We start from the raw sequence: 8,745 nt of genomic DNA, 5'->3' as shown, positions 1-8,745 counted from the left end.
TCGATGAATAAAATTTTACAAGTTTTATTGTTGTGTTTCTATCACAGTTTTAAAAATTGAAATTGTGTTCGTATGGATATGGGTCATTGTCGTGTTGTACTTCCGAAGGGACGGTAATCCGACAACCTGTTACTGTCCTCTGTAGAACAACCTGATAGCCACTCCCTTTCACCACCTTAATCCTCGTAGGTAAAGACATAGGCCCATCAACATCCTTCTTAAAGCCCAATACTCGAACTTCGTAAATCGTGTTATATTTGATTTTTACTGTAGCCGACATCAAACCTTTGTTCGCAGACCCAACGATCTCTTCTCTGGAAATTGGATCCGTATTGTTGACAGAAAATGACTGTAAATTATTGTAACTGTTAAATTTTGTAATAACCAGTCTTGATGTTATAAAAGCTGGATTTTGTGTTATTTATTTTTACATAGTTTACTGCCAATTTTACATTGAACTGGCAGAATTAACTATATTGAAGTTATACTTCTTTAGGCGCGTTATAAAAAATTAATGCGAGTGAAATTTTACGATGCGCGCGCAGCGTGACACAGAATTAACAGAATGAAGTTGCCCACGGAAGATGCTACGGCATTGGACATAATTTAAAAACAACATTCGAATAATAATAGAATTTATGTTACACTTAATGTAAGAGAATAATAATTAATATTTAATTATTTAATTTTTCAAATGTAAACTGAATTTTATTGACTATAATGACCCCTTTTCCAGTCTTTGATTATTTAATTGTAATTAATTATTTGCATGCAAACAAAAACTATTTTTAATAATGCCAAAGAAGTATAACTTCTTACGCGCGTACATAAGTACACGCACCCTTTTTTTTCATTGATCCAACACGGTTGTGGGTGCACAGGTTATTGCCGGTTCTTGTCGTTCTTTCTACGACCTTGATTTGAGAACTGGCAGTAAATGTAAAATTAGAAGCATTTACATTTCTTTATTGACGTTCATAAGTATACATTGTGTTACCTATATGAATAAATGATTTTTGACATTTTTTGACCACGGTGTATTTAAAATATTGTTATGGAATCCATGGCTATGAAAGTATTTTAATCACTTTCCCAGAAGTTAAAGATTACTGCGCCGCAATGCTTTCAAGGGGAAGGTTAGATTTTTAAAGGCAGACCAGTTTTGACAACAATTATAAATATCTCAACTGTTCATATTATTATGACATTATGATAATTAATATGGGTTAAAAATAGTTTCATGTATTACATTTACATTAAACAATTTATTAATTTTTATACATATTATTTTGATTACATATAATTTTCAGAAATTGTATTTGTATTATTGTGTGATGCAGAGTATGAGATGTAGCAAAACTTCTATCACATTACCATATAACATGTTATAAATACGATTTTAATTAAATATCTGGTCTACCACAATAACGATCAACAATACAGAGGTGAAACGCAATCTCCCCACAGCGGGATTCGCACAAAATAACGAAAATCGTGGTTAACGAAATTCATCCCATCCACTACGGGCTACAACAGCGGTTAGGCTTATACACTTTATCTAATATTGACCAATCCATTAGACGTTCGCTTCGCTTGTTTTGTGCATTCTAGAAATTACTATATCGGTACGATTAATGCGTAAATTATTAATGTACCTTAGAGGATTCCTCGTGTTTCACTGTCCCCGGATACTTGTATGCATCAACCAACTGAATATCAGTTGTTGATGATTCTGGTATTTCCCAAAGCCTTATCTAAAAATTATTATCTTCAGAAAAAAATACAATTAAAATCTGATGAATATTAGTATAGTTATATCAGATAGATGCTAAGTTACGCTTTATTTTTTTTATGAAACAGGAGGCAAACGGACAGGACGCTCGCCTGATGTTAAGTGATACCGCCCATGGACACTCACATTGCCACTCCTCCAGTATCAGTATCAGTGTCCAGTATCAGTGTCCAGTGTCCAGTATCAGTATCAGTGTCTAGTATCAGTGTCCAGTGTCAGTATCAGTGTCCAGTATCAGTATCAGTGTCCAGTATCAGTATCAGTGTCCAGTGTCAGTATCAGTGTCCAGTATCAGTATCAGTGTCCAGTATCAGTGTCCAGTGTCCAGTATCAGTGTCCAGTGTCCAGTATCAGTATCAGTGTCCAGTGTCAGTATCAGTGTCCAGTATCAGTATCAGTGTCCAGTATCAGTGTCCAGTGTCCAGTATCAGTATCAGTGTCCAGTGTCAGTATCAGTGTCCAGTATCAGTATCAGTGTCCAGTATCAGTATCAGTGTCCAGTATCAGTATCAGTGTCCAGTATCAGTATCAGTATCAGTGTCCAGTATCAGTATCAGCGTCCAGTATCAGTATCCATGTCCAGTATCAGTATCAGTGTTCAGTATCAATATCAGTGTCCAGTATCAGTATAAGTGTCCAGCGGACACACATGTACAAGTCTTGAAAATCCAGCGAAAAGCAGCTGAATCTTATTTTATTTAGACAATGTTTACATATATTAAGGCGTTAGAAATGGACTCTACCGGATAACACACCTTGTACCCAATGACTGGATCATCGTCCCTTTGTCTCACAGGCCACCACTGGACATACAGGCCTTCTGGTTCTGCCAAAGACACGCTTGTCACTTCTGGAGCTTCTAAATACCGCTCGCTTTCTTCAATGCCACTAACTAATACAATATAAGCTAGCACAAGCTTGGACTCGATACGAAGAATCATTGTTATTCCGCTCAATGTTATATTAACCTAATACTCAAATTGTTTAGAAAATATTTGTATACAGATACTCTTAGATAATCACCTTTAAATAATTTATTAACACAATATTTTGTAAGTTCGCATCACAGCTAAAATACACTGTTTTTGCAAAATAACCAGTTTATCGATAGCGATAACCTCTTCACAGCTGCAATTGTATCTAAATATTCAAGGTCTTTTGGTTTTTAGTCTAAATTTTAATGTTAGACATATTTATTTAGGTATAAATCTACATTACATGGAGGAGTGTTGGCCTAGTGGCTTCAGCGTGCGACTCTCATCCCTGAGGTTCGATCCCCGGTTGTGCACCAATGGACTTTCTTTCTATGTGCGCATTTAACATTCGCTCGAACGGTGAAGGGAAACATCGTGAGGAAAACCGGCTTGCCTTAGACCCAAAAAGTCAACGGCGTGCGTCAGGCACAGAAGGCTTATCACCTACTTGCCTATAAGACTACCAAATGATCATAAAACAGATACAGAAATCTGAGCCCCAGACCTAAAAAGGTTGTAGCGCCATTGATTTTTTTTTATAAAATCTACATTAATTCCTTGTTAATACAATGAACAGTATGGCATATTCCATTCAACCAATCAGCGCGTGGCATATACCATTCAACCAATCAGCGCGCGAAGTGCGTACCGTTTCACAATTTGACGATTTCACTTCGATAGATTATAATCTACCGAATACGTTAAATTGTAAGCACTACCTTGAGTTCACAATCTTTCGACAGTTTATAATCTCTCGAGATAGATTACAATCTAACGGTATTTACAATTTTACGTTAACATAAACATTATGCAGGAATTCGAATTAAGATAAATTTATAATGAAGTCTCTCTCTATAAAGGTAACTAGGTAAAATAAAAAAAAACATAGATGTCTTTATTTATTAAAACAGTGATGGTACATTATTCAGAGTCGAAATACAAGACTAATTAATTATTGATGGAACAAAACTTGTTTCAATAAAAATATTTTAAGCTTATACGTGTTGTAAGGTGAATCACAAGGATACTGGTAATGTGCATTGCAAAATACACTTTAACACAAATAATTAAAGTCGTGTTTACAATTTATACATTCCAGATAATAAATATGTTTATGATTGACACAGTATCAGCTGAGAAGCCCGCGAATATTTCTTCTACACAAAAACGATTATTCAGCTAAATTAGTTTTCATGCTATGACCGTTTTGACAATGGTGCTAATTTGGATGTACTCTCAGTAATATCTGAAAAGCGCGTAGAGAATACTTTATAATATGATTTTTCATTATTTTAACTAAATTTCGCCTCGTTCGGGGATTTAGGAATATTTAAATTTGTCTATGGACGCGAGCATAACAAAATATGCACATCCCATTTTAAATGCATAATTATAAAACTATTGCAAATTTGAGTACTTTTCTTAACTTGATTATCCATTAAATAAATAGGTATCTATGTTTCATTCGTCTTGTTTTTATTTTTATTTGGTATAATATATTTAATGTGTGTTTTATGTTGATATTGTGTTATTTAGGAATGAAGTTTATGAGTTTTCTATTAAAAATAAACGTGTACTTATTTTCTTTTAATTTTTCTATAGATATAACAATAAATATTCTATATAATAAAGTATTGTATTATATATGATATAATTTTTTAGTTCAGCACTATTGTCTCCGCTTATTTAGCCACTTTCCAGTACATCAGAATCAGCACCATTAGAGATATCTTTTAAAATTTTACATCCTTTTTAACTATATGTCGGTGCAATGGCGATACTGTCAGCTGCCATTGTCATTATATGTCACCGTGCTTATAAAATAAACGCCAAAGTCAAATCAGTTCAAAAATCGTTTATTTAATCGTCGATAGTAATAATACTTTGACGTTGTCAATTATTAATGAGATCTTTGACATATAATGACAATGACGGTTGACAGTAACGTCATTGATCAAACATACCAATAATTGTTTATTATTAAATTATATAAAAGTTAAAATGAGCTGTGTATTTAACAAAATATTTTAAAGGCGAAATATTGAAACAATTCAGGAACTATTGTTATGTGTACCGTGGTCTCTATTTTTCTTATTATACAGACAAAGAATTTCAGTAGGTTACTATCTTTAATTGGCTACAGAATAAATCTCGTCAAGTACACTTACGCAAACAATAATTCAAACAGATTGCAAGATATTAATACATAAATCGAAATCTGTGTGTGAGGCAAAATAAAATGTTGTTCTTAGCCACAAAATTTAGAACAACATTAAAGATAGATGTAGTATAGAGAGAGCTAGTATTAATTCGATAAGAGTGATGTTCTCTCGAATCAGCAGAGCCTTACCGTACCATGATATTAATATAGAATCATAAAAAATGCAATTTCAAAATTACATTTAATGTAAAAAGACTATCACGCTTAGTACCTACAAAGTATTAATGCAAAGTCTCCGTAATATTTAAGCTATCTGGTATTTATCGTATATGGGTCTTGGCCTCAGATTGCTTTCGTTTCTTTGATTATTTTTATTTCATAGACAAGTGGGTGAGCTTTCTGTCGGTGATATTACAGTTCACGTAAGCATACTTTTAACAATTCGTGTGAAGTTGAAAAGTGATTTTTATTTAACTCTAAATACATGTATAACACTTACATATCAGATATGAAAATTGGTAAGAGTTGTAGACAAAAGATTGACTTACAGTGCGATCATTTTAATCGATAAAAATATATTAATGAATATAACAGACTCAAATCATTATGGAGTATTAAGCAAATTGTTCGATTCCTTCGGTATATGTAGGTACATTTCTAACGCCGCTAAAATTCAATGTCTTTAAACTTATATACTGCCTCTTAAATCACGGGCCGACCGAACCAACTGATGAAAACGTGCACGCAACTCTCCGTCACTTCTTTTAATTACCAAGTATTTCGTTTTACAAGATGTAATCAGTACTAGCTCCAAAAGATATGGATTATTATTGAATAAAAAAATAACTACGTTTAGCCTCTACCAGCAGGTAAATCTCTCTTCGGTCAGTAGCTTAAGTCTGACCGTCGCCAGCAAGAAAAGATCTGGAGCCGACTATCTCTTTCCACCAGTTTCAGTCCTTCTCTTGTTAGTTAGTTACGAACCACCGATTTGCCTGCTGTGTATTGTCGATAAAGCTGGTACATAGGCCCACGCATTTACAATATTTAAACATAATTTAATTATCGCTTTAATACGATATTGATTAAAACGATCGCACTTTAGCCAATTTATAAAACACTACGTATATATTAATGAACATCAAATTTCCAATAGACAAAGATATTTTATATCTTATTTCTATAGAGATAAACACTACGTCTACAGATTTTTATAAATATTACTACTCGTATAAGTATTTTATATATTAAAACGGCTAAACCGAACCTAGAAAGGTTATGGAAATATTGATTGAGCCACTTTGACCAATAAAACTTTTAGTTAAATTTAACTGTCGCACTTTAATTTGCGTTATTATTTAAAATACCATATATGTACTAGTAGAAAGTTACACAGTTACTTGCAAATAATAAAACATACAAAATGGCTCCGTAAATATTAAATCACGGTTTCACCGCTTAACAACCTTTACGTTTTCAAACCCACATTATGTCACTTCTAAAGCAGAAAACATGGACATACCAAACAGTACGAAAGTATTCTTGTTCCTTCAAATATTATATGAAATGAATTCGATGCCTCTAAATTTTTTCAATATATTTTCCATTTAAAGCTAGTATAGGTCGGTTATCGAAAGCTGGCGGTTTCACAGTACTCACACTAATGCAATTTCACATACAGTATGTTTCAATATATGATTTTTTTGCCATGCTATACATTTTAGTCCACTCTGGTTTTAGTAAGGTTGGGTGGGTTGTAAATAAATAAAAATGTGTCAAATACATATAAATATTAGGTGCATACGAGGGTGGATCCAAAAGTTCTAAGCCAGACCAAGAACGTGAAAGAGTAGTTCGTGTAAATAATTTTTCATTTTTCGACATAAGCTCCATCTAGCTCAACACACTTCACTAACTATTCTTTCAGTATTGAGAAACCCCAGTCGCATCTGATGTCAAATTAAATATACCATTTTTTCATTAAACTGTTTTTATTAAGATGCTTAAAATAATTAAAAACATTGTGCACCATTTCACGAGATTGCCCTGGTAATGTTTGAAAAAAGATCAACATGTATAAAATAATAATAATATAAAACAGTAAAGATCAACATAAACAGTAGCAAAAGAAAAACAATAACTGTCTCCTTTATACTCATAAGCTTGACCGAGCGCGAGAGAGACGGACAGTCTTTTCGTGATGTATTTGTGATTGTATTTCAGTTTGACATCACGTCTCGCGCTTATTCACAGACACTACACAAGCACAGTGTTAATGTGTTGAAGCCGCCAGCTTTAGATAACATACCTATATTTCATGTGATATTAACAAAAAATTATAAGCAACAATAGTACTTTTACCATTTGCGTGGGATGAAGGAAAATATCCCTTTCTCTAAGTACAAATTCAAAATGGCGGTCATCATGTTCCACCAAATGCCAAATGCCGGTCAAATGATGACCAAATTTTTGTATTATACAAAATTATGAAAACTTCACATTAGGCCATATATAGGCTAAATAAAAATATATAAAGCTATGTATAGAATTCAAAAACATAACCACTATACCTCACTCATTATTGATTGTTTTGTCTCTATCGTCCTAAGAAAACGCTAAGATTCATAGACAACTTTAGACGCGAATCTGACAACTGTCATATGTTTTTTTTTAAATATTTAATGCCTGTCATGATTGATTTCGGGCAGACTTGTTTCTGAATTTACAATGCGTTTATGAATAAAATCGTACGTTTCTCTGATATACATATATCGATATTAAGCGATATGTTTAAAAAGCCTCAATATAACGATATATATTTCTGTATACAGAATTAATTAGAATCTATTATATTAAATCGTCCGTCCAGTATTATACATTACGATCAATTACACCCTTAATTGCACTACATATAGCTGCAAATATATAAATGTATACATACATAAAACACATCAACCTTTTTTATATGCAGAGTGGTCCTTACCATTGCCGTGAAACTAATTTTATCTATTAAAACGTAAGTAGGCAACTAAGGACAGAACTTAATATCCTGTATCTAATGTAGGGAAAATTTACGCATTCGTTTGGGTCGGGGTGGTTACACAGTGCGGTGGTGCGCGGGAAAAACTGCCTTAAAAACGCTCAGTTGTGGAACGACGGACGTCGGTCATACTTCGCAAACTGCTGTTATTAGGTCACCTATTAAGTATTGGGAAATAACTATGAAAATTGAGCGCAGCAACATTTAAGATTTACATTCCATTAATAAAATATACTATACCTATTCGTACAAACGAATGTTTAGGACCGTTTATAAAGTATTTACGGCATTTTACGGCAATGGCTGTTCATTGAAGAGTCTTTCCATTAGGTGAATATAATTATATTAATACGGTATGGTATCACATGCTTTTATTGTTTTTATACAAAGCCCTTATAGGACAAGCGACATAATTTTCTCTCAATATTAAAAAAAAAGTGTGAACTTATCTAAGTTGTTTCATTTGTAATATTTTTTGTAACGACTTTTAAAAACGGTGATAATTTGAGGTTATATGCTCATTGTCACAGTAAATGTCTAACGCACACTAAACACTGAGTAGGGGGAGGGGAAAGCGTCTGTCGGAAATATGGCTAGCGCTGCGGGTTAGAGTGAGAGAGGAGCGTGCTTACCGCTGCCGTACGCGTGTGAGAAAGGGAAGCTAGACAGACTGGCGCCGTAACGCGTTACGTAACGAAGCGGTTTCCCCTCCCATAAGAAGTTATCACTTCAAAAAAGATGGCAACTTAAACTGGTGAAAAAGAATAAAAAAACATAA

The 8,745-nt window shown here is 33.5% G+C and overlaps 1 long non-coding RNA gene across 1 annotated transcript; it reads right to left on the bottom strand.

The window, feature by feature from the left end:
* Positions 1 to 2,931, bottom strand: LOC125057130. Its single transcript, XR_007118169.1, has 3 exons — positions 2,548 to 2,931; positions 1,656 to 1,754; positions 1 to 349 (listed from the first exon to the last, which is right to left on the bottom strand). It is a non-coding gene; the product is annotated as an uncharacterized LOC125057130 (long non-coding RNA).
* Between the last annotated feature and the right edge of the window lie 5,814 nt (positions 2,932 to 8,745).

The sequence above is a fragment of the Pieris napi genome, chromosome 16 (genome assembly GCF_905475465.1).
Source record: "Pieris napi chromosome 16, ilPieNapi1.2, whole genome shotgun sequence".
Classification (NCBI taxonomy): Eukaryota; Metazoa; Arthropoda; class Insecta; order Lepidoptera; family Pieridae; genus Pieris; species Pieris napi.
Note: the sequence above shows the minus strand (reverse complement) of the source record. Positions and strands in the feature narration are given on the sequence as shown.